This window comes from Triturus cristatus, chromosome 5_1, assembly GCF_964204655.1.
Source record: "Triturus cristatus chromosome 5_1, aTriCri1.1, whole genome shotgun sequence".
NCBI classification, from domain to species: domain Eukaryota; kingdom Metazoa; phylum Chordata; class Amphibia; order Caudata; family Salamandridae; genus Triturus; species Triturus cristatus.
This window is the reverse complement of record NC_140587.1, coordinates 538589983-538612194: the sequence shown is the minus strand read 5'-3', so window position 1 is coordinate 538612194 and position 22212 is coordinate 538589983. Positions and strand designations below refer to the sequence as shown.

At 49.5% G+C, this 22212-nt stretch overlaps 1 protein-coding gene across 4 annotated transcripts in view; it reads left to right on the top strand.

The window, feature by feature from the left end:
• The window catches only part of HNF4G (hepatocyte nuclear factor 4 gamma), a 514515-nt gene that overhangs the window by 46139 nt on the left and 446164 nt on the right, over positions 1-22212 (top strand). The window lies entirely within an intron of this gene.

Here is a 22212-nt window from a genome sequence, read left to right as displayed (position 1 = left end):
TCTCGGCTCAGGCGCAGCATCTTGTGATTCCGTGCAAATCGCTTCGTTACACTGTGCTTTAAAAACTGTTGTGTAAGGGGAGCTGATTTCCGTGTGAAGCGCTATAATGCCCTTGGTTCAAGTTTGCGCTATAATTATGCAGGACAGGCAAGCGGGTGTGGCCTAATGTAATGTAATCGAACAATATCAGGTGAAAGCACTACGTATTCACAGCTCAGGTAGTGCTTCTTCTTATGACACATCTCCTAATATCACACCCGTTGCGGCTAGGGCTATGGATGTTAGAACTGGGTAACTAGGTTAGAATCTCGGCGCTATAATGCCCTTGGTTCAAGTTTGCGCTATAATAATGCGGGACAGGCAAGCGGGTGTGGCCTAATGTAATGTAATCGGACAATATCAGGTGAAAACACTAATGTTAATGTTAATGGGTATTTGTAAAGCGCACGGCTACTCCCAGGAGTGTCCCGGCGCTAACAGGGGGGACCAGTGACAGAAACCCTCAGTAGTCAGACCGAAAACACCGATCATGAAAACAGCAATGTTTTTAGTTTATGACGAAAGCGCAGGAGATCATCTTCACGGCGCAACTCAATGCGTAAATTGTTACACAGCCCAGAGGCCACTACCTGAAAGGAGCGACCTCCCAGACGGGCGCGTAGAAACCTTGGGGTCTGTAAAAAGCAGGAGGACAAGGATCGTAAATTACAAGCGGGAACATACTGCTGACATCTGTTCCTTAGATACGAGCGCCGATATTGTGAAAGGCTTTAAGGCCAGTACAAGTGCCTTAAAAAACACCCTCTTACGCACTGGGAGCCAATGTAGCGCTCTAAGGAGTGGGGTCATATGTGTCCTGCGGTCGGCCATAAAGATAGCCCGGGCAGCAGCATTCTGAGCGACTTGAAGCCGTTTGATCAGATACTCGGGAAGGCCTAGGTATAGGACGTTCACATAGTCAAGACGAGACAATATTAGAGCTTGCACGACTATCTTTCTATGAGATACAGAAAGTAAAGGAAGAAAGTTGCGCATCATCCTCAGGAGGCCAAAACAGGTGCCCGCCACCGTTTGAACCTGGGAATTCATGGACAGGTTATTATCCAATTTGACCCCCAGATTCTTAACCGTGGTAGCCAAGGTGGTCGGGCGGACATATTAGAGGGCCACCATTCTCACCATTCTTCACCCGGCTTGCAGCCGAAGAAGATCATTTATGATTTCTCTGAGTTACAGCATAGTTGGTTCAAATTAAACCAACTAAATACCGCCGATAGACAAAGGTTGAGCCTCTTCCCGTCCAGGACTTTGCCCTTACCGCACGTAAACAATAATTGCGTGTCATCGGCGTAGGAAACGATTCTGGCACCAAAAGGTTCGACCAGAAATGTAAAGGGGGCCATATACACATTGAACAGAGTAGGACTCAGTATAGATCCCTGAGGGACGCCCACATTCATCAATTGAATGGGTGCCTCAAAAGGGGGGGACCAAACTGTTTGCTGACGATTAGTTAGGTAGGACCGGAACCATTGAAGGACAGTACCACCGACACCGTACCCCCAAAGACGCTCGAGAAGAAGGTCATGTGGTACGGTATCAAAGGCTGCCGAAAGGTCAAGCAGTATCAAGACTGCTTGTTTTCCGCCCTTATCCAATGTAGCTTTAATGGATTCGATATCTCAAGGAGAGCAGTTTCAGTGCTATAGTTGGTGCGGAACCCAGATTGGCTAGGATGTAAAATGCCATTAAATTCAACAAGCTCTCCGAGAACCTGATTCACATATTTCTCCAAAGTCTTAGAGAGGGCCGAGAGCAGTGAGATGGGTCTATAATTACTTGCTGTCCAAGGGTCGGCAGATAGTTTCTTTAAAAGTGGGAAGATTTTCCCCTGTTTTCAGCTATCCGGTACTATCCCTTCAGTTAATGAAAGTTTCAGCACCCGATTTACTGCCGGGTTGATCACCTCAGCTATAGAAGCAAGAATCTTTGCGGGGCAAGGGTCCACAGGAGAGCCTGATTTAAGAGAGCGCAGGATATTTAAGGATTTTTCTGGAGAGAGCGTCGGGAATTGTAACAGACATTTCTCAATCTTAGGTGTCTGAGAGAGAAGCCACTCCGAATTCACCTGGGAATCTGAACAAACCTCTCCAAAAGAGGCTTGTATAAAGGAGATTTTAGTAAAAAAATATTGCGCAATGCTCACTGTCCATTCTTCTGTCAAAGTAAAGGGATTCTTTATAGCGCAAGGGGCCATAAAATCTTTCACAATTTAAAAAAGTTCTTCGCTTTTATTACCGGCTTTCTCAATTTTTCCGTTGAGAAAGTTCTTTTTTTCCAGGCGTACTTTGCTGTAATAGGCTTTTAGTGACGTCTTATACATTTGTTTAGCGAATGGGTTAAAATCCTTCCTCCAGCTTCTTTCTAAGCGTTTGCACAGGCTCTTGCTCTTCCTGAGATCTTCCGTAAACCAAGGAGCAGATGTTCAGCCTCCATTTGCTACCCGGGTCTTAAGAGGGGCAAGAACGTTTACGCATGATTTCAACCAGCTTTCTAAGGCGGGAACATCATGCGTAAGACTGTCCATAAGACCAAACGGATGCGCCTCAAGAAAAACTCCTAAGGCTGCCGGAGTCATAGATTTAAAAGATCTAAAACTATTAGTCCGCTCCACGTATCGCTTCGGAGACTGAGCAGGTGTTTTCAAGTAGTCAGTAGATAATGATCAGACCAAACCAGGGGATGCGGCGGGGCCATTTCAATCATGTCTGATGAAAAAACTTGGTATAGAGTGTGTCCCCTTTCCTGGGTGGGAAGGGAGACGTAGGGAGTAAGATGTAGCATATTTAAAGATTCATATAGCTTCATCGAGTCCGGATCATGGGACAAATCCATGTGAATATTAAAATCTCCTAAAATTAAGCACTGTATGTATTTAGCGTCCAAAGGGGCAATGGCCTAGTTTAACACTTCAAGGAAGCTTTTAGCCTGACCAGGAGGTCGATAAACTAAAGCTCCTGCAATAGACTGATGTGGTGACAACTTTAGGAGGAAGCCAAGGCTTTCAGCGTCTTCCAGGACAAAGTTAGGTAAAATAGCACAAGTGAAAGTGTTTTTATAAATAATCGCAACTCCTCCGCCTCGTCCCTCTAAACGATCTTTCCTTAGAATAAGGTAATTAGGTGGGATGGCGTTAGCAATGGTTGGATTGGATCCTTCATGGAGCCTCGTCTCTGTCAGAAACAACACGTCGGGCTTAGACTCAGAGAGGAGATCAAAAATTTGGTATTCATGCTGTCTCATAGAGCGAGTACTAAGAAGCATCAGCGTTAGGTCTCTGCTAACTCGCTGATTAGTTAAGATTGACTAACCGAGGGCGTGTTCTCCCAGTGATGAAGTTTCGGCTATAGTCGTGGGGAGGGGGAGGGTCGAGTGGCACATTTCACAGCTCCAAACTCTCATATACCCTACAGAAAGAGAGTGGGGGCGGCAGTTCGCACAACTATCCAAATCTTTAAGATCCCTGCTATTATAGCTAATACGTAGCGCAGCGTCCCGTTTTATCGTCTCCATGATTGAAGGACTAGACCGCGCCTTGCCCAAGATGGTGGGTCGCAACCAAATATAGTTCCCCACTTCATGGTTCCCTCAATCCCTGGTTCAATTCCCACACCCTCCTTGAAGTTTAGTTCACCAAATCCGATCGTTTCCTTATTAAAATGCATACATCACATCACCCCAAAGTTTTAAAAGATTTTAAAAGATAATGGCATACAACGTTTTCCTTACAGCACTAAGAATGTGCAAAAAACAAGAGTGACAACGTTTCCCTTACAGTACTAGGTATTCACAGCTCAGGGAGTGCTTCTTCTTATGACAAATCTCCTAATATCACACCCGTTCCGGCTAGAGCTGCGGATGTTATAACTGGGTAACTAGGTTAGAATCTCGGCTCAGGCGCAGCATCTTGTGATTCCGTGCAAATTGCTTCGTTACACTGTGCTTAAAAACTGTTGTGTAAGGGGAGCTGATTTCCGTGTGAAGCGCTATAATGCCCTTGGTTCAAGTTTGCGCTATAATTATGCGGGACAGTCAAGCGGGTGTGGCCTAATGTAAGGTAATCGGACAATATCAGGTGAAAGCACTAGGTATTCACAGCTCAGGGAGTGCTTCTTCTTATGACAAATCTCCTAATATCACACCCGTTGCACCTAGGGCTGCGGATGTTAGAACTCGGTAACTAGGTTAGAATCTCGGCTCAGGCGCAACATCTTGTGATTCTGTGCAAATCGCTTTGTCACACTGTGCTTAAACACTGTTGTGTAAGGGGAGCTGATTTCCGTGTGAAGCGCTGTAATGCCCTTGGTTCAAGTTTGTGCTATAATTATGCGGGCCAGGCAAGCGGGTGTGGCCTAATGTAATGTAATCGGACAATATCAGATGAAAGCACTACGTATTTACAGATCAGGGAGTGCTTCTTCGGCCTAACATGGAGAGAAGTGGAAGCTTTCCGCTACTGTGATCCTAAATCGCCCAAGTTCCGTTGGCATCAGACGTGATATCTTAATATTCAAACCAATTAATCAATCATGGTTTGGTGGTAAGTTAACTTCATTGAGAACCACCTCCACAACCCCACTCTCTCTAACTTGATATCCTTTATATATTTTCAACAGAAATGCGCTGAGGTTTTTGTAGTGCGGTGTCTTACAACCTCGGAAGTCAATGCCGTTCTGCTATTTTCTGGAGACATTTAGTTCTACAAAAAAATTCTTGTGAGAAATGCCACAGGAGCTTGTGTTGGAATTTACATTTAAGACAGAGGCTTGAAGTGGGAATACTAAAGGATGTAGGAGTCAGTAAGCAACCAGCTTTAACAAACACTGCCCTGGTGATTCTCTACTTCTAAAGTGATTTGGGTAGAAATGTTGGCAGCTTTCATTTGCCTAAAAGTTGTGGTGGGGGAGGGGCAGAGCGAGGCGCTTCGGTAAGCAAGCAGGAGGAAAGCCAGATGGCACCTGACTGTAAGGGTGCCGCGAGAAAAGCCAGATGGCGGCTATGCGCGTGCGCGCAAGCGTAACCGCAAGCTTTTGGTCACAAGCAAAAGCTTGTGGTCGGATTTCCAAAGCCCCACTCACTAAATGTCTCGCTTGCCCAGCGCATGCGCTGGCTCAGGCGAGTCCTAAAAAGTGGTGGCCTTTATACAGAATGACTAAGCAGTGCCTGAGGACATGTTTATGTACGTCAGGTACAGGGATTATGATAGAATACTAAGAGCCTGGTGTCAAAAAGATAGGAGCAAGCTACTAGGTAAAAGGTCACCTGTTCAGAATCGTTATTGTCGTGTGGATGGGACAGTGTATGTAAAAATGGGTATACATGACAGGACTAGCCTAAATGATAACAAGCTCTCTATCTAACCGAAAGATTTCTAGAAAAGCTGATTGCAAATTCATCATGGTGCTCTTTGTGGTTAAGTTTGAATCCATGCAGGATCCTATCCTTTTTTTTCTCACTTGACACTATTGTGGAAGTGAAAATGTAGTCATAAAGAAGGACATTTTCATTCAGGACAGAGATAGTATTAAATAGAATACAGTATCTAATATCTGTGTTTGCAATGTTAAAAGAGATGCTTGCAGGTGGACTGCTTATTGCAAGAGGTCTGATTGAGTTTTGGGGATGTTGAAATTTGTACTCCCCCCCCCCCCTTCTGTTTTTTTATGTTTTGTTTAGAAAACCCATCACAGGAGTAACTATTTAACTCACATTATCTAACTAACTTCATCACTGGACTTCTAACTGTAAGAAATTGGGTTGTTGGTTGTTAGGGGTGTAAACCCTGGTCAAGCAGAAACCACTATCCTTGTCAGGGTAAGGCACAATCAATTCCCAAATTACCCTGTGCTTACCCTGTTGGTAGTTTGGCACAGAGCAGTCAGGCTTAACTTAGAGGCAATGTGTAAAGCATTTGTGCAACACCTCAAACTGTAAAACAGTGAAAACACACCACAAAAGGAGCCCACAGCAGGTTTCAGAAAAATACAGTATGGTTGGTTAAATAAAACAAGACCAAATGACAAAAATCCAACTAGTAGAACTGGAGATATTAAATGTTAAAGTTTATAGTGGAAATGGCGCCAAAAAGCACAAATTGCCAATGGGGATATCTGGTCATGCCGGACTGGGGCAAAGTCACAAGTTTAGGCTGCCCTCAATGGAGCACAGGCCAACTACAGGGACCCTGTTAGGCATGCTTAACAGATTCCCTTAAATCCTTGTTGCTGAGCATTGCATGGATCTAGGTTCAAGGTGTGCTGCGCAGCCAAAGCAATATGTCTGGTCTCAGATGCCGCGAGGCTACAGTGCGAGGCCCTGTTGCCTCGTCCTCGACGATCCCATCAACAAGGCTTGCAATGTGAAGCCCAGTGTGTGGGATATGGTGCGCAGCTGGTGTTGCATCAGTTTTGAGGATCTGCAAGGCTGCTATGTGGAGTTCGTTGTTGTCGCCGTGGCTGCTGTCAACAAGGGATGCAAAGTCTGGGGCTGTGGATGCTCCACGCCACCGGTGAGCTGCATTGGTTCCGAGGACTATGGGTCTTTGCGACGGGCCCAATCCATGAAGCAGCGGCGATGCGTCAGTTCTGCCCTGAGAAGCACCACTCAACTCAGGAGATGAGTCTGTTCTACTCGGGATGCGTCACTCAGCAGAGAAGGTGAGTCAGTTCCGCTGGTAGGCACCTTAGGCCCACTTTCAAGGGTCCAGGTGGCACCACTTGGCAGGGCAGACTCACAGATTGCAAAGTCCAGGTGCAGATGCAAGGAGGTTGGAAGCCTGTTATGTCCAGAAGTATTAGATCAAGAGGCCAGCCAACTAGCCCTAGGAGTCACTCTGGGTTTAAGAGATGCTGGACCAGTCCTTCTCACCCAGGCAAGAGGCCATCAGGCATTAGGTCAGCATAGCAAAGCAGGAGTCCAGCAGAGTGCAGTTCAGCAGAGTGACAGTCCTTTGGCAGCACAGCAGTCCTTCTTCGTGGCTGTTGGACCCGGCCTCGTGGCGTGGTCCTTACCCCCCGTGGATTGTGCCCGTTCACCGCCCCGGCCTTCACGGGCCACCCTTCTGAACTGCACCGAGACCCCTCATCCCGAGCCGCACGAGGTCGCATACCCCTCGTGGCTCCGCCATCTTGTTGGCATCCACGTAACTCTGTGCACCAGCCGGCGCGACCCCGCTCAACCCGGCCTCGGCCCCAGCGAAGCCCCGACATCGAGGCACCAAGAACTGGCCAGGGGGTGCCGCAGGAACCATTCACCGCCCCCGGCGGAGGACAGTATCGATGAGACCCCCAACTGTCCTCCCATCTCTAGGTGTGATCGCCCTGCAACTCTCTTGGGCCTGGCGCCTCTCCTGCTGGGCGTCTGGCCACCTCCACCCGGCCTCTCCGCCCCCCCCGGGCGCCAGGGTCCGGACATCAAAGGGCTCCAGACCTATATCTGGGGCGACCCCGCCACAGATCGGCAGTTGTATCCCGGAGTCGAGAGCCCTGCTGATTGAAATGCGGCTGACCCTACGGAGAAGAACTCTTGTCGGAACTATCACGAGCCCTGCAGACTGCGTCGCGGCTCCTTCTTGTGAACACTTTGAAGCCCCCCGGAACATCGGGGCCCTGCTGACGCTGTCGCGGCCCAACCTCGCTGAAACCTCCCTCGGAGCCCTGCTCACGACGTCGCGGCTCGAGCTGAGCAGAAACCATCTTGAGAGCCCTGCTGATCTGATCGCGGCTCTCCACGAACTGTACGCCAGAGCCCTGCTGACGCCGTCGCGGCTCGACCCCTCCGAGATCCGGAGGTCCTCCAGCTTGAGGATAAGAACTGGGCCCCAGGTACCCTCGTACCGAGCTCCTACCAAAGACTGTCCCGCTACCCCTACCCTTCCAAAGAGACACTGAGACTTTTGGTGGATCCCTCGATCCCTTCGTGTAAATATTGACCTCGTAACCTTTTAATACTGATAAAGAATTGCTCGTCTTGATACAACCTCCTTGAGTCCTGTGTGGTGGTGTTACTGTGCTAGTACGTGATAGGAGAAGGATCTCTCAGGAGACTTCTCGGCAGCGCTCGGCTACTTCGTGCAGTGTGAGGCCCCCCCTTGGTGGTCTCGCCGACTCCTCGGGGTCCGCCTTCCAACATTTGGTGGCCAGCGACGGGATCCGAGCCGAACGCAGTACGTACCAGCCAGTACCCACTAGCTACCCATCCAGGCGAACAGTAATCATAAGCAGCCAGGAAAACAACGCGACCATGGAGTTCCAGCCCGAACGGTTGGAGGAATATACGCACAAAGAATTAAAACAGTTCTGCAAAGACAAAGGCATTGCAACCACCGGCCTAGGTACCAAAGAGGAGATGCAGAAAGCTCTGAGGACCTGGCTGGAGGCCGAGGCAGGCCACTCCCAGGAAGAAGGTCCCTTGCCCCTGACTGAGGCCACATCAACCGCACTGACTCCGGCAACCGGAGGAAGAAAGAGCCTAGAAACCGGCCTCTCCGAAGAAGAAATACGAGAGCGGGAGAAGGTCCGGAACCACGAACTAGAGCTCGCACGACTGCGGCTGGACGGCGAACTCCAGCTGGCAGAAAAGAAACTGGCCCTAGAGCAGCTACGGCTTCAAGAGGAGATAGAAGAGAAGAGACGGCACCGAGAGTTGGAGGAAAAGAAACTGACCCTTGAGCACGAGCGCAGTCTCAAGGAGCTCGAAATCAATTCCAAGAACGGGGGGACCAACACCCCCAGTACTAGAGACACCCTACCGCCTTCCGAGGCCAAGGTACATATCCCGAAAGAGGTCGTCAAGGAGTACTATAAGAATGACGACATCCAACAATGCTTCAAGGCCTACGAGGTGGCCATGACCTCTCATCGGGTGCCCCGAAAAGACTGGGGCGCCGGCCTGTGGGGGCGGTTCCTGAGTGAGGGTCGAGACACACTGCTCCAGCTGCCGGAGGAGGTGATGACCTCCTACGATCACATGAAGGAGGCCCTGCTCACCCGCTACGGGCTAACCGCGGAAATGTACCGCCAGCGGTTCAGAGACTGCAAAAAAATCCCGGGTACCACCTGGGTGGAATATGTGGACTTTTTCAGCCGGGCCCTAGAAGGGTGGATCAAGGGTAGCAAAGTCACCACCTACGGGCAGCTGGTCGACCTCATCGTGTGGGAACATCTCTCCAACAATTGCTTCGTGGAACTGAGACAACACCTCCTCGACAGCAAGATGACCGACCCACGAAATCTCGCCGTCGAGGCCGATCGATGGGTCAACTCCCGGGTCCCCCGGAACTCAATGGGGGAGTACTAGAGGAACCCCACCGGACCCCCCCGCCAACGCGGTGGAGGGGGGGGGCGAACAGGAACCGGGACCCCCCCGCCGGGGCCCCCAGGAGCCCCCCTCGAGGGCCACAGCAGCAACAACTCTCCCCGAGCCTAGCCCGAAGGGGGGCGACCCCGGCCAGACCCGGACCACGGCCACCAGTAACATGCTACGGCTGCCAACAAACCGGACACTATGCCAGCGATCCGGTCTGCCCCCTGAACCGAAGAAGCGGGGCCGGCGGGCCCCCGCCCCGACAGCTGGCGGCCGCCGACCCTGGGAGAGGGAGAAGAGGAAGAAGAGACCCTCGACCGAGGGACCACCGAATGGGAGCCGGCAGCCATGTCCCTGGTCTGCCTGGGTAGCCGAGAAATGGTGCCCTGCACACCCATCCCAAGCAACACCCAGAAGTACAGGCAGCAGGTCACTGTCAATGGACAACGGGCCGAAGCCCTTCGTGACACCGGCGCCAGTGTCACCGCTGTCCGCTGCCACCTGGTGACCCCCGAACAGATCCTACCCAATGTGCTGTGCCCCGTCCGGACGGCCGACAACAGCGAAAGCCTGTGCCAGATGGCCCTGGTCCCCTTCGAGTGGGGAGGGGTGACTGGCCTGCTAAAGGTGACGGTCCGCGATGACGCCCTCGTAGACTGCCTCCTGAGGAACGACTTGGAGAGTTCCCCCTGGGCTCAAGTAGAACGACGAGAGCACCTCCGAATGCTGGGACTATCCGACTGGGCCTGCGCCATCACCCGGTCCATGACCGCCCGGGCCCCCCGCTCGTCCTCGGCCTCCGGTGCCGCCCAGCCCAAGGGGCTCGCACCACCCCCCGCCGGCGGCGAGGGGGAGGCGGACACCGACCCTGGACCTAGTGAATCCTCCCCCGAGGAGATTGCTTCCCCGTGCGCCCTACCAGAGCTGACACAATGGCGACACGAAGGGGGCCCCACCCGGGAGCAGTTCCAGCAAGAGCAGCAGTCCTGCCCCACTCTCGAAGGGGTCCGCCAACAAGCGTCCGCACAAACCAACGGGGACCAGACCGGCACCCACTGGGTCTACTGGGCCGAGGGTCTGTTATACAGTGAGCAAAAAGTGGCAGAACTCGGGGCCAGCGAGTGTTGGTGGTCCCCCTCCGCTTCCGGGAGTTCCTGCTCAAACTGGCACATGACGTGCCCCTCGCCGGACACTTGGGGCAAGACAAAACTTACAGCCGTCTGGTGACCCACTTCTACTGGCCCCGGATGCGGAGAGACGTGGACAACCACTGCCGGTCCTGCCAGACCTGCCAAGCCAGCGGGAAGACGGGGGGTCGGGTCAAGGCCCCCCTCCAGCCCTTTCCAGCCGTCAGCACCCCTTTCGAACGGGTCGGAATCGATATCGTGGGGCCCCTGGACCCCCAGACCGCCCTGGGCCACCGCTTCATCCTGGTCCTCGTGGACCACGCCACCAGGTACCCGGAGGCGGTCCCGCTAAGAACTATAACGGACCCCGTGGTAGGCCGGGCCTTGATGGGGATCTTCTCCCGAGTGGGATTTCCCCGCGAAGTGGTGAGCGACAGGGGCACGAACTTTATTTCCAAATACATGCGGTCCCTGTGGCAGCAGTGCGGGGTCACGTACAAATTCACAACCCCCTATCACCCTCAGGGGAACGGACTGGTTGAGCGGTTCAACAGAACATTAAAGGGAATGATCCAGGGCCTGGAAGAGCCCCTCAGGCGGAGATGGGATGTCCTGCTGCCGTGCCTCCTGTTTGCCTATCGGGAGGTCCCGCAGAAGTCCCTGGGGTTCAGCCCGTTTGAACTATTGTACGGACATCCGGTCCGCGGACCGCTCAGCCTGGTCAAGGAGGGCTGGGAGACGAAGCTCCAAGGCGCCCCTCCTGACGTCCACCGATACCTCCTGACCCTTCGAAACCAGACCCGTAAGTTCCGAGCCATGGCCAAAGCCAACCTCGAGGCCAGCCAGGAGGACATGAAGCGGTGGTACGATCGGAACTCCTCTACCATCGAATTCGAGCCAGGCCAGAGAGTATGGGTCATGGCCCCGGTTGAACCCGGCGCCCTCCAGGACAAGTGGACCGGGCCCTTCAAGGTAGTGGAGAAGAAAAGCCCCGTCACCTACCTAGTCGACCTGGAGTCCCCCCGGAACCCCCTCCGGGTTCTACATGCTAACAGGCTCAAACCCCACTTTGCCCGGACCGAACTGAGCCTGCTACTAGCGACCGACGAGGGGGGCGAGGACGACTCCGAGCCCCTGCCCGACCTCTTGCAGTCCAACGTCCATGACGGATCCATCAAAGGTGTCCAACTCGCCTCTTCCCTGACCCCGGAACAGCGCGACGACTGTCAACAACTGCTGCAGGACTATGCAGCCCTCTTCTCCCTCACCCCGGGGGTGACCCACTGGTGCGTCCACGACGTCGACACCGGGGAGAGCCCCCCGTGCGACACAGAGCCTACCGGGTACCCGACCGAGTGCGGGCATGCATCCAGGCCGAGGTGGCAAAGATGCTGGCCCTGGGGGTCATCGAACCCTCCGACAGCCCGTGGGCCAGTCCTGTCGTCCTGGTACCAAAGGCCGCAGCCCCCGGCCACCCCCCGGAGTTACGATTCTGCGTAGACTACCGAGCCCTGAATGCAGTGACCAAGACGGACGCCCATCCTATACCCCGGGCCGACGAACTCATCGACCGCTTAGGGGCCGCCCGCTACCTGAGCACGCTGGACCTCACCGCCAGGTACTGGCAGATCCAGCTCACCCCCGGCGCCCAAGAAAGATCCGCCTTTTCTACCCCGGATGGGCATTACCACTTTCGGGTGATGCCCTTCGGAATGAAGAACGCCCCGGCCACTTTCCAAAGGCTGGTAAACAAGGTTTTGGCCGGGCTCGAGGCCTTCAGCGCGGCCTACCTAGATGACATTGCCGTGTACAGCAACCACTGGGCGGAGCACCTCCTTCACATCAAAGCCGTCCTGGCCGCCCTCCAGCGGGCCGGGCTCACGATCAAGGCCAGCAAATGCCAGATCGGCCACGGATCCGTGACCTACCTGGGCCATCAAGTGGGAAGCGGGCAGGTGGCCCCTCTCCAGCCAAAAATCGATGCCATCCAGGCCTGGGAACCCCCCACTACCCAGAGAGCTGTCCGGGCCTTCCTGGGTCTCACCGGATACTACCGGCGGTTCATCCGGGACTATGGGAGCATTGTTGGCCCCCTCACAGAGCTCACGTCCAAGAAGCAGCCCAAGAAGGTGCACTGGACACCCCGCTGCCAAGCAGCCTTCGAAACCCTAAAGACAGCGATGTGTACTGCCCCTGTGCTGCAGGCCCCTTACTATAATAAGGAGTTCGTGGTGCAAACGGACGCCTCCGAGTATGGGATCGGGGCCGTCCTGTCCCAGGCCGATGATAAGGGGCTCGACCGACCAGTGGCCTTCATCAGCCGACGGCTACTGCCCCGGGAGCAACGATGGAGCACCATCGAGCGTGAAGCCTTCGCTGTAGTGTGGGCCCTTAAGAAGCTCCGGCCCTATCTCTTCGGTACCCACTTCCGGGTCCAGACCGACCACCGGCCCCTGCGGTGGTTAATGCAAATGCGGGGCGAGAACCCCAAGCTGCTGCGGTGGTCCATCTCGCTGCAAGGGATAGACTTTGATGTCGAACACCGGCCCGGCAATGACCACGCCAACGCCGACGGCCTGTCCCGCTTCTTCCGCCTTGACGAGGAGAATCCCCAAGGAGATGGGTGACTCTCCATGCCTTCGGCTGGGGGGGACGCCTGTTGGACCCGGCCTCGTGGCGTGGTCCTTACCCCCGTGGATTGTGCCCGTTCCCCGCCCCGGCCTTCACGGGCCACCCTTCCGAACTGCACCGAGACCCCTCATCCCGAGCCGCACGAGGTCGCATACCCCTCGTGGCTCCGCCATCTTGTTGGCATCCACGTGACTCTGTGCACCAGCCGGCGCGACCCCGCTCAACCCGGCCTCGGCCCGAGCGAAGCCCCGACATCGAGGCACCAAGAACTGGCCAGGGGGTGCCGCAGGAACCATTCACCGCCCCCGGCAGAGGACAGTATCGATGAGACCCCCAACTGTCCTCCCATCTCTAGGTGTGATCGCCCTGCAACTTTCTTGGGCCTGGCGCCTCTCCTGCTGGGCGTCTGGCCACCTCCACCCGGCCTCTCCGCCCCCCCCGGGCGCCAGGGTCCGGACATCAAAGGGCTCCAGACCTATATCTGGGGCGACCCCGCCACAGATCGGCAGTTGTATCCCGGAGTCGAGAGCCCTGCTGATTGAATCGCGGCTGACCCTACGGAGAAGAACTCTTGTCGGAACTATCACGAGCCCTGCAGACTGCGTCGCGGCTCCTTCTTGTGAACACTTTGAAGCCCCCCGGAACATCGGGCCCTGCTGACGCTGTCGCGGCCCAACCTCGCTGAAACCTCCCTCGGAGCCCTGCTGACGACGTCGCGGCTCGAGCTGAGCAGAAACCATCTTGAGAGCCCTGCTGATCTGATCGCGGCTCTCCACGAACTGTACGCCAGAGCCCTGCTGACGCCGTCGCGGCTCGACCCCTCCGAGATCCGGAGGTCCTCCAGCTTGAGGATAAGAACTGGGCCCCAGGTACCCTCGTACCGAGCTCCTGCCAAAGACTGTCCCGCTACCCCTACCCTTCCAAAGAGACACTGAGACTTTTGGTGGATCCCTCGATCCCTTCGTGTAAATATTGACCTCGTAACCTTTTAATACTGATAAAGAATTGCTCGCCTTGAGACAACCTCCTTGAGTCCTGTGTGGTGGTGTTACTGTGCTAGTACGTGATAGGAGAAGGATCTCTCAGGAGACTTCTCGGCAGCGCTCGGCTACTTCGTGCAGTGTGAGGCCCCCCCTTGGTGGTCTCGCCGACTCCTCGGGGTCCGCCTTCCAACAGTGGCAGAGTATCCACAGGTCCACAAGTGTACTGAAGTGGTGTTGTCTGAGGTTCTTCTTTACAGTTGTGCCATTGAAGTCTGGAAGAAGCTTCTAAAGGCATGCCTTTGAAGTACACCGATGCCCTACCTTCCCTGCCTTGGCTCCAGACTAAATACAGGGGGTTTGCAACCCTTTGTGTGGGGACTGAACACAGCCTATTCAGGTGTAAGGGTGACTGGGCACAGCTCCTCCCTCCCATATGCTAGTGATGACCCACTCAGTCATACTTAAACTCCCATTGTGTGTTGCTGTCTAGGAGGAATTCACAAAGCTGAATTGCCAACTACACCCAACCGTGTGACCAGAGGCAGGCACCAAATGGCTAAGGCAAGAAAATGCCATTTTTCTAAAAGTGGCATTTTCAGAATTGTAATTGAAATCTGATTTCACCATAAATTAGGATTTACAGAGACAGCAAAATTAAACCAGATATATCTTCCCATTTAAAAATTACACAAATTTAATGTAATAAGGTAATACCAATGTTATCCAATGTGAGATATAGGCCTTGCAGCAGTGAAAAAGGATATAAGAGTTTTTCAAAATATGTAAATTTAGAAGTACATGTTCTGCTTTTTAAATACATTGCACCCTGTGCTCCGGGCTATCCAGAGCCTACCTTAGGGGTGATTAATAGGCACATGCACCATCATAGGGTTTTGCGATTCCTTAATTGCGATTATTAAGGAATCGCAATTAAGGAATAGCAAAACCCTATGCATGTAGGAATCGCTAAAGAAATAGCGATTCCCACAAATTCCTTAATTGTGACTAGCAAATTGCGAGTCGCAATTAAGGAATGTCTTCCCATTCATTCCTATGGGCCTCCAGGCCCATAGGAATGAATTAGAGATTGCGGGAGCAATTTGCGAGTACCAGTAGGTACTCGCAAATTGCTCCCGCAATTTCGATGGTGCAAGGGTGTCAAAATGACACCCTATTGCACCCATGTATGTTAACTCTGCACATATGTTGCATACACACATGCTCTAAGGGCATGTGTGTGCACAACATGAAACTTAGAAAAATGCAAATAAGTGCATTTTTCTAAGTTTTCGCAAATTACCATGAGGTCCAGCCTCATGGTAATTTGCTCACGCTAATAGCGAAATCGCTATTTTTAAAACCGTAATGCATTGCATTTAAGGAATCTCAATTAGGGATTCCTTAAATGCAATCGCTATTTAAGGAATCGCTATTTTGAGATTCCTTAAATAGCGATTTGTGCATTTGGGATGATGCATCACAAATGCTAAAATACCGGTCGCAAAGGGGCAGATTCTGAGAATCTGCCCGTTTGCGACCGGTATTGTGCTTGATGCATGTGCCTGTAAATGTATTAAAAAGGAGGGTTTGGGTCTAGCTAAAGGATTATTTTGCCAAATTGAAATGACATAGGCTCTGGATTCAATAAAGTTTAGGTTCAACGTGGCCAGGTATTTTTTAATGACCTTTCCACTCTCACATCACTTTATAACTCACGCCTTCCAAGGTGCTCCCACGTCTCCGTCGGTTGCAACACGCCCCATCCCGCAGTGGGGCGGAAAGAACCCAATGATGAAGCATGCCACCAAGGGACGTTTTGGTGGGTGAGGGTTATTTTAGGAAAACTAATTGTTTTCATTATGTTCTAACAAGACTACTGGAAGGATAGTTTGTTAAAATACGAGTGGACTTTCCTTTGGTTATTTATGTAAGACAGGAGGCTGAGTCCTTTGTGAACCTCGCCCCCCCACCCCCTTTTGATTAACTTCCAAGGTGGCACCACCAATTTTATCAACCTCCTGGTGCATATAGAATGACTCTCATTTCCTCATTTGCCTCACAACCCTGGTATTATCACTGTCGCTTTCACTGTCGTACTGTGGGGGTATCTTCGCTCACTAAGTCACTCACATCCCCTCATATGGGATCTGGCAAGTACCTACCTATGATCTACACTCCTAATAGATACCAGCTTCACCTACATATACAGCCGATATGTCTCACCCCAGATCTCACAATTCCAAGAATACCAGGGGGGGCATTTAAGACGTAAATCCTATGCAAAATAGATCCATACAGAGCCCCCATCCCTGACTCACAGATCAAATATAAACTGAACGCTATCCCTACTCTGGACCTCATCATGTCAAAGCTCGATACAGTACATGTCCTTGTCTAATCCACAAAGCCTAGCACAGACTCTATGCAGATTTATATTACATGTATTAAACAGGATATTCGACTACTGGGGGGAAGAGTGACGGAAGCAGGGTCACACATAAACCTTTTGGAAGATCATAAACAGAGCTTGTCTAAAGCTTTGCTGGTTACTACTTCTGTTGTGTAGTTCCTATAAACCTATATAGGAACTGCACATTCAGACAACATATACTGTAGGATTGGAGTCAGGCTGATTCTGGACACTCCTACCGGATATGTCAGCCTGTATACCAGCTAGCTCACAGTGCCACTATTAACCCTTCTTACCAACGAGAGAATAGTTCTTGGCAACTATCGAACATGACAACTCTGTCCCATCAGGGATCGCAGAAACATGGTACTACTTTTCGCTCAGTCACTCGTGCTCACTTTGTCCCAGAGAGATACACAGAATAAACGATGGGGACGTTTTTAAATAAGTGTTTATTGAACCAGCGTCATTCTAGTGTAAAATAGGTGTGCTGAAACAACCATTAGACAGTAACAGATATAAATGATTACAATTACTAACAGAGTAAAAGGATGGTAGATTTCTACCATCGTGCTAAAACAATGAATACAGGCAAGTATATAAAATACATGACATTAGTAAAATGTGTACTCCTACCATGCGTCCCTGACTAGATGTACCTGAATGTACCTAGCATGTATGTGGGTGTAAAGCCAAGAATACCTCCAGGATAAAGTGAACCCCATTACCTGAAGTGAGAGACTGTGGGACCCCGTCTTGGTCTCAAGATGGATACCCACAAGGGATCTCAGACCACTGCGAGCTGAAGTATCTGCATGCAGGAGCATCAGCGTCTTGCGTCAGTGTGTCAACATGGAAGTTCTTTTCTCCTTTGACTATCTCAGCAAGAGATGATGTATATATACCCAAAGTGGTACAACCTGGGGATATACCTTGCTGTGTCATGTAGGACTGGGATAATGGAAGGAATGGCCCTTATACATAGTTATTATGCAGGAAACGGTAGGCCTGCTCCCCTTCTGTGATTCCAAGAATCCTCATGCATAATGAATGAGGCTTAAGCTTTTCGAAGAAATCCCCATGTTATCTCTGGACATTACCGTAACTAGGTAAAAGGTCAGTGCTTAGAACCGTCATGCAGTGTAATGGTAGGGAGAATATAGGTGAAGGGTTATATGACTACCTGAGCCTATATTAGGGTACCTATATGGAACATAACACTTCAAGAGTGGCCTGACTGGAAAGAAGTCTTACAGACTTACAAAATAGTCACAGAAGGGATAATCTTTTTATCTTTGGCCTCCCAGAGTGTTCGGAGGATCACTCCCCTTCCTGTGCCGCCTTCATAGAAAGGTGGATACCACAAACCCTGGGTTTAAGCTTTACAAAGGATTTTGAAATAACTCACACCAACAGAGTCCTAATTAACAAACTGAAAAATATCTCCTAACCCACAGCTCTGATTTTCAGACCTCTTTGCTACTCACACATGGAATTAATTCTCTCCCAGATGTAAAGGGTGCAAAAGATCAGCTATCATGGCTGTTCTATTGGAATATCCCAGGACTACTCTAAAGACAGAGTCAAGAGAAGAAAAGCATTCTTAGCTCAACGGAAAGTACTCAAAGACTTAGAAATCCAATTCTTCTTCATTGACTCAGCTTGCCTGAAGATCATCTACAATGGGACAATGTCCATCTACAATAAACCTACAGACTTGGACTCCTTCATCATGGAAATTCAGGAATTGAAAATGAATTATTAGATTAACTGTTTCTTGGCCCAATAATTATTATGAGATAAACTACTAATTTCTCACTCCTAATCACTTATCTAACCAACAAAAAATCACACCCTTTTACCTCATACCATGAGCATACATCACTACTACACTGACTGACCCCTCACAATAATCCACTGATGTTAAGTTCCCTACGTGTTCTTGACAACTTCCAACTTCTCACCTCCAGCCACTAAAGTTTGAGGTGACCATGAAGGCTACTGGTTAAGTTAAACTAACCAATTTCTAATTAATTGTTGAGTCACTAGCAAGGCACTTGTTCCTAACCCTTAAGTAACTGACCCATTCTGACAGTGTTCTAGTCACCTACATATAGAGCAGCTTCTCAGCCTTTAATTGTTAATTGGCCTCTTGCAGCCGATACACTCATCCCACACTGTGTCGGCTCACACCCCTAACCATGAGTTACTATTTACCAGTTCGCACACATTCATACCTTAGATTGTGCTCTCACCATCATATGTATCTGCATCTCTTTCTGACTGTGAGCAATGTGAACATTATGAGCACCATGAGTCCCATGAATACTGCGCCTACCTAAGGTTTTAAGCTAGCATACTCCAAGTTCAAGCTACACCACGGTGAGCCTCACAACCCACACCCAGTTATAAAGTTATGGTAGTTTCTTTCCGTTTTTGTTTAGTTTGCTTTTGTTTATCTAAGATTAACTGTCCCTGCTTACCTTTGCTTTCAAGAAGTGCCTGTATTTACTACAATCCCTACATCATATACACCCTCAATTCTGTTATCGTTAAACATCACTGCTATAAGGTCATACCTCTCCCTGTATAGCCACCTTTGAAGAGGTGCCTGGAGTCCTGCTGTGCGCACCCACTCATTGATGTGGTCCCTAACGACTCTGTTCTGATATCATGCAATGCCCTGTATAGTCAATTAACCTCGGTCATAATCGTTCTATAGGATCAGCCAAGATCTATTTCTGAACTTCCTAATACCACACTAAAGGCATGGTTTCTAGTGTTGTGAATATGAGCTGAGCTTGACCCCTAGTGGCCTCCACCTCCAATCCTCCTGTTGACTTTATCTCTGTACATGCGTACCTCTCTCCGGTACACCTGTTCTTGTATGTACTTTTGTTCTCTTTATTTCTCCTTCTCTCTTCTCTCCCTATCTTACAGTATATGCCACTTCATCTACCCACCCTACCCTTGACCCCCACTGCCCCACCTTCCTCCTGTTGCCACCCCATGCCCACTCCGAACCCATCCCCTTAGAACTTACGCTTGGTGGCATTGGTACCATAAATCCACCCTTTCTCTCTATTACACAACTACGTACATTCTCCACAAACTCCACATATCCCAACTATGCATGATATAAAGATATTATACCACAAACATAAAAGGATTATACCACCCCACCAGGTGTCAGAACATCCTAGACTATCTCCACAAACTTAAAGGAGACCTAATCCTCTTACAAGAAACAAAGGTTGCTATGAAGGAAGCCATCATTCTATGGAAACATTTGGTGAATGACCTCTCCTGTGTCCCTGCCATCAAAAAGGAAAACAGCCTTATTACCCTTACACCCAACTCCTCTGCCCTTTGTATTACGCTCTCAGAAGCAGACCCAGAAGACAGATAGCTAATGACAAAACTCCAAAAGAACAACACCAAAATCGTTCTGGTAAATGTTTATGCTCCCAACAACAACCTCCTCACTTTTTGATCACAGTTAAATAAAAAGTTATCGCTCATCCCTTTACACTGTGGACTTATTATTGGTGGTGACTTTAACTCAGCGGCAGCCGGCACAGGTAAAAGTGGTGGGCGGGGAGGGGTGGGAGTGGGTGACGTCGACAGACGACGGAATAGGTATATATAAATAATACCTATTCCGTCGTCTGTCGACTTCCCCCTGCCACGCCCTGCCCCGCCCACCGCGTTTTTACCTGTGCTGGCTGCCACTGCTTTAACTTTCCTTGAAACAGTATCCTGGACAGGAACTCCACCTGCCCCTGTAGACCAAACAAACTGCTAAACGTATGCCATGCCCTCAAGCTGTAAGGTGTATAGGGATATTTTGACCCTACAGGCAAAAAGTACTCATTTTCTCCCATCCCTACAACTTTTTCTCTCATTTAGACTGCATATCCCCAACACCTCCTACCCCACTGTTGAACCAATCCTATTATCAGATCTACGCAAGCAAACCAAAAACCTGGAGAATGAATAACCACTTCACAGGAGACCTTATATTTAGGGACAAGATTAAAAATGAAATTCATATTTAATAGAAACTCATGACCCAATCCACAAACTGTTTGGGACGCCTTCAAATCTACTATCCGCGGTCACATGATCAAAATAATGTCTTTGGAAAAAAAAAAAATCTCAATTTAGATAAACTAGAAAAATAAATAATATCTCTAGAGAAAGATCTTAAACTAAACCCAAACAGATCATATTTAAATCAGCTAACAAAAATAAGATATGAATACAATAACATTGTAAGCATCAAAGTACACCACATTGAACAAAAAAACAAAGGTATCTCCTTTTGTGAATTAAATACATCCAGAAACACTAATTTCTTATATTAGGCATGGATGGCACTGTCGTAATACTATGGTTAAAAACTTTGCCAGAAAAACAGACATTGGAGGTGAGCAGATCCAGAGTGTCACTGGTGTTGCAAAGTGATCTATATAGGATCTCCTCTCCATCTAAATTTGAGAACTGCCCGAGTTCCCTGCTTCCTATTTTGCATACTTTATTCGGAACTCTAAGCCTGAAAGTGTATTGTTTTGACTTATAATGGGTGCTCCCTTGTGTCTGGACAAAGCTGTATCTCTCTGAAGAGCTCTAATGAGAGTGAGGCACGTGTCAGAGGTTGCTTTTATGCATTCCGGGTTGGCTTGGATGGAATGTTACCAGTTCAAAGCTGTATTACTGTGCCTGGAGTGGTAAAAGTATTTTGTCATTTTACAGCTCAGCATGGATAGCACTTTGCTAATCCTGTGCTTAAATTTTGCTGTATAAATGGCAAATGTCTTTGTCCCGTTCTAGCTCGGCGTGGATGGCACTGTGATAATCCTATGTTAAAAACTTTGCTAGAAAAACAGACATTTATGTTGAGCAGGTGTTGTAGGGTGCTTTATAATGGAGCTGCTCTCCACCTAAATTTGAGAACTTCTCAGAGTTCTCTGCTTCCTAATTTGAATAATTAATTTTGCACTCTAAGCCCGAGAGGGTCTTGTTTTAACTTATACTGGGTGCTCCCTTGTGTCTGGACAACGCTATAGCTCTTTGCAGAGCTCTAATGAGAGTGAAACACGTGTCAGTGGTTGCTTTTATACATTCCAGGTTGGCTTGGATGGTATTTTACCAGTCCAAAGCTGTAATACTGTGCTACAAAACCAGACATTTTGAGGTTAGCAAATTCAGAGTGTCGCTGGTGTTATAGGGTGCTCTATATTGGAGCTGCTCTCCACCATAAATTGGAGAACTGCCCAGAGTTCTCTGCTTCCTATTTTGTATAATTTATTCAGCAATCATATCATATATATATTTATTTTTTTTAACAATATTTTTAGTAAATGTCATTTTATGGGCTTTTATATTTTATTAATTTGGTAATGTATTTAATGTTATGCAGATAATTTGTTATTTGTTAATATTTTTTATGTTTGTATAAATGTATATATACATATTTCTTTTATAAAAATTCACATAGCTGCCAAGCCCTCTGTATGGAAAAGTTTTTAGTGCTCGCGTATGACTATTCTCACGGTGAAGTTTGAGAATTAAAAGAGGTAATAGTCTTGTTTAGTTTGTTTAGTTCTTTTGAGGTTTTGCTCTTATTTACGTTGAGGAGGTAAATTGCCCTAGGAAGGAAATTTCTGCACAGGTGATTTGATTTTCCATTAAATAA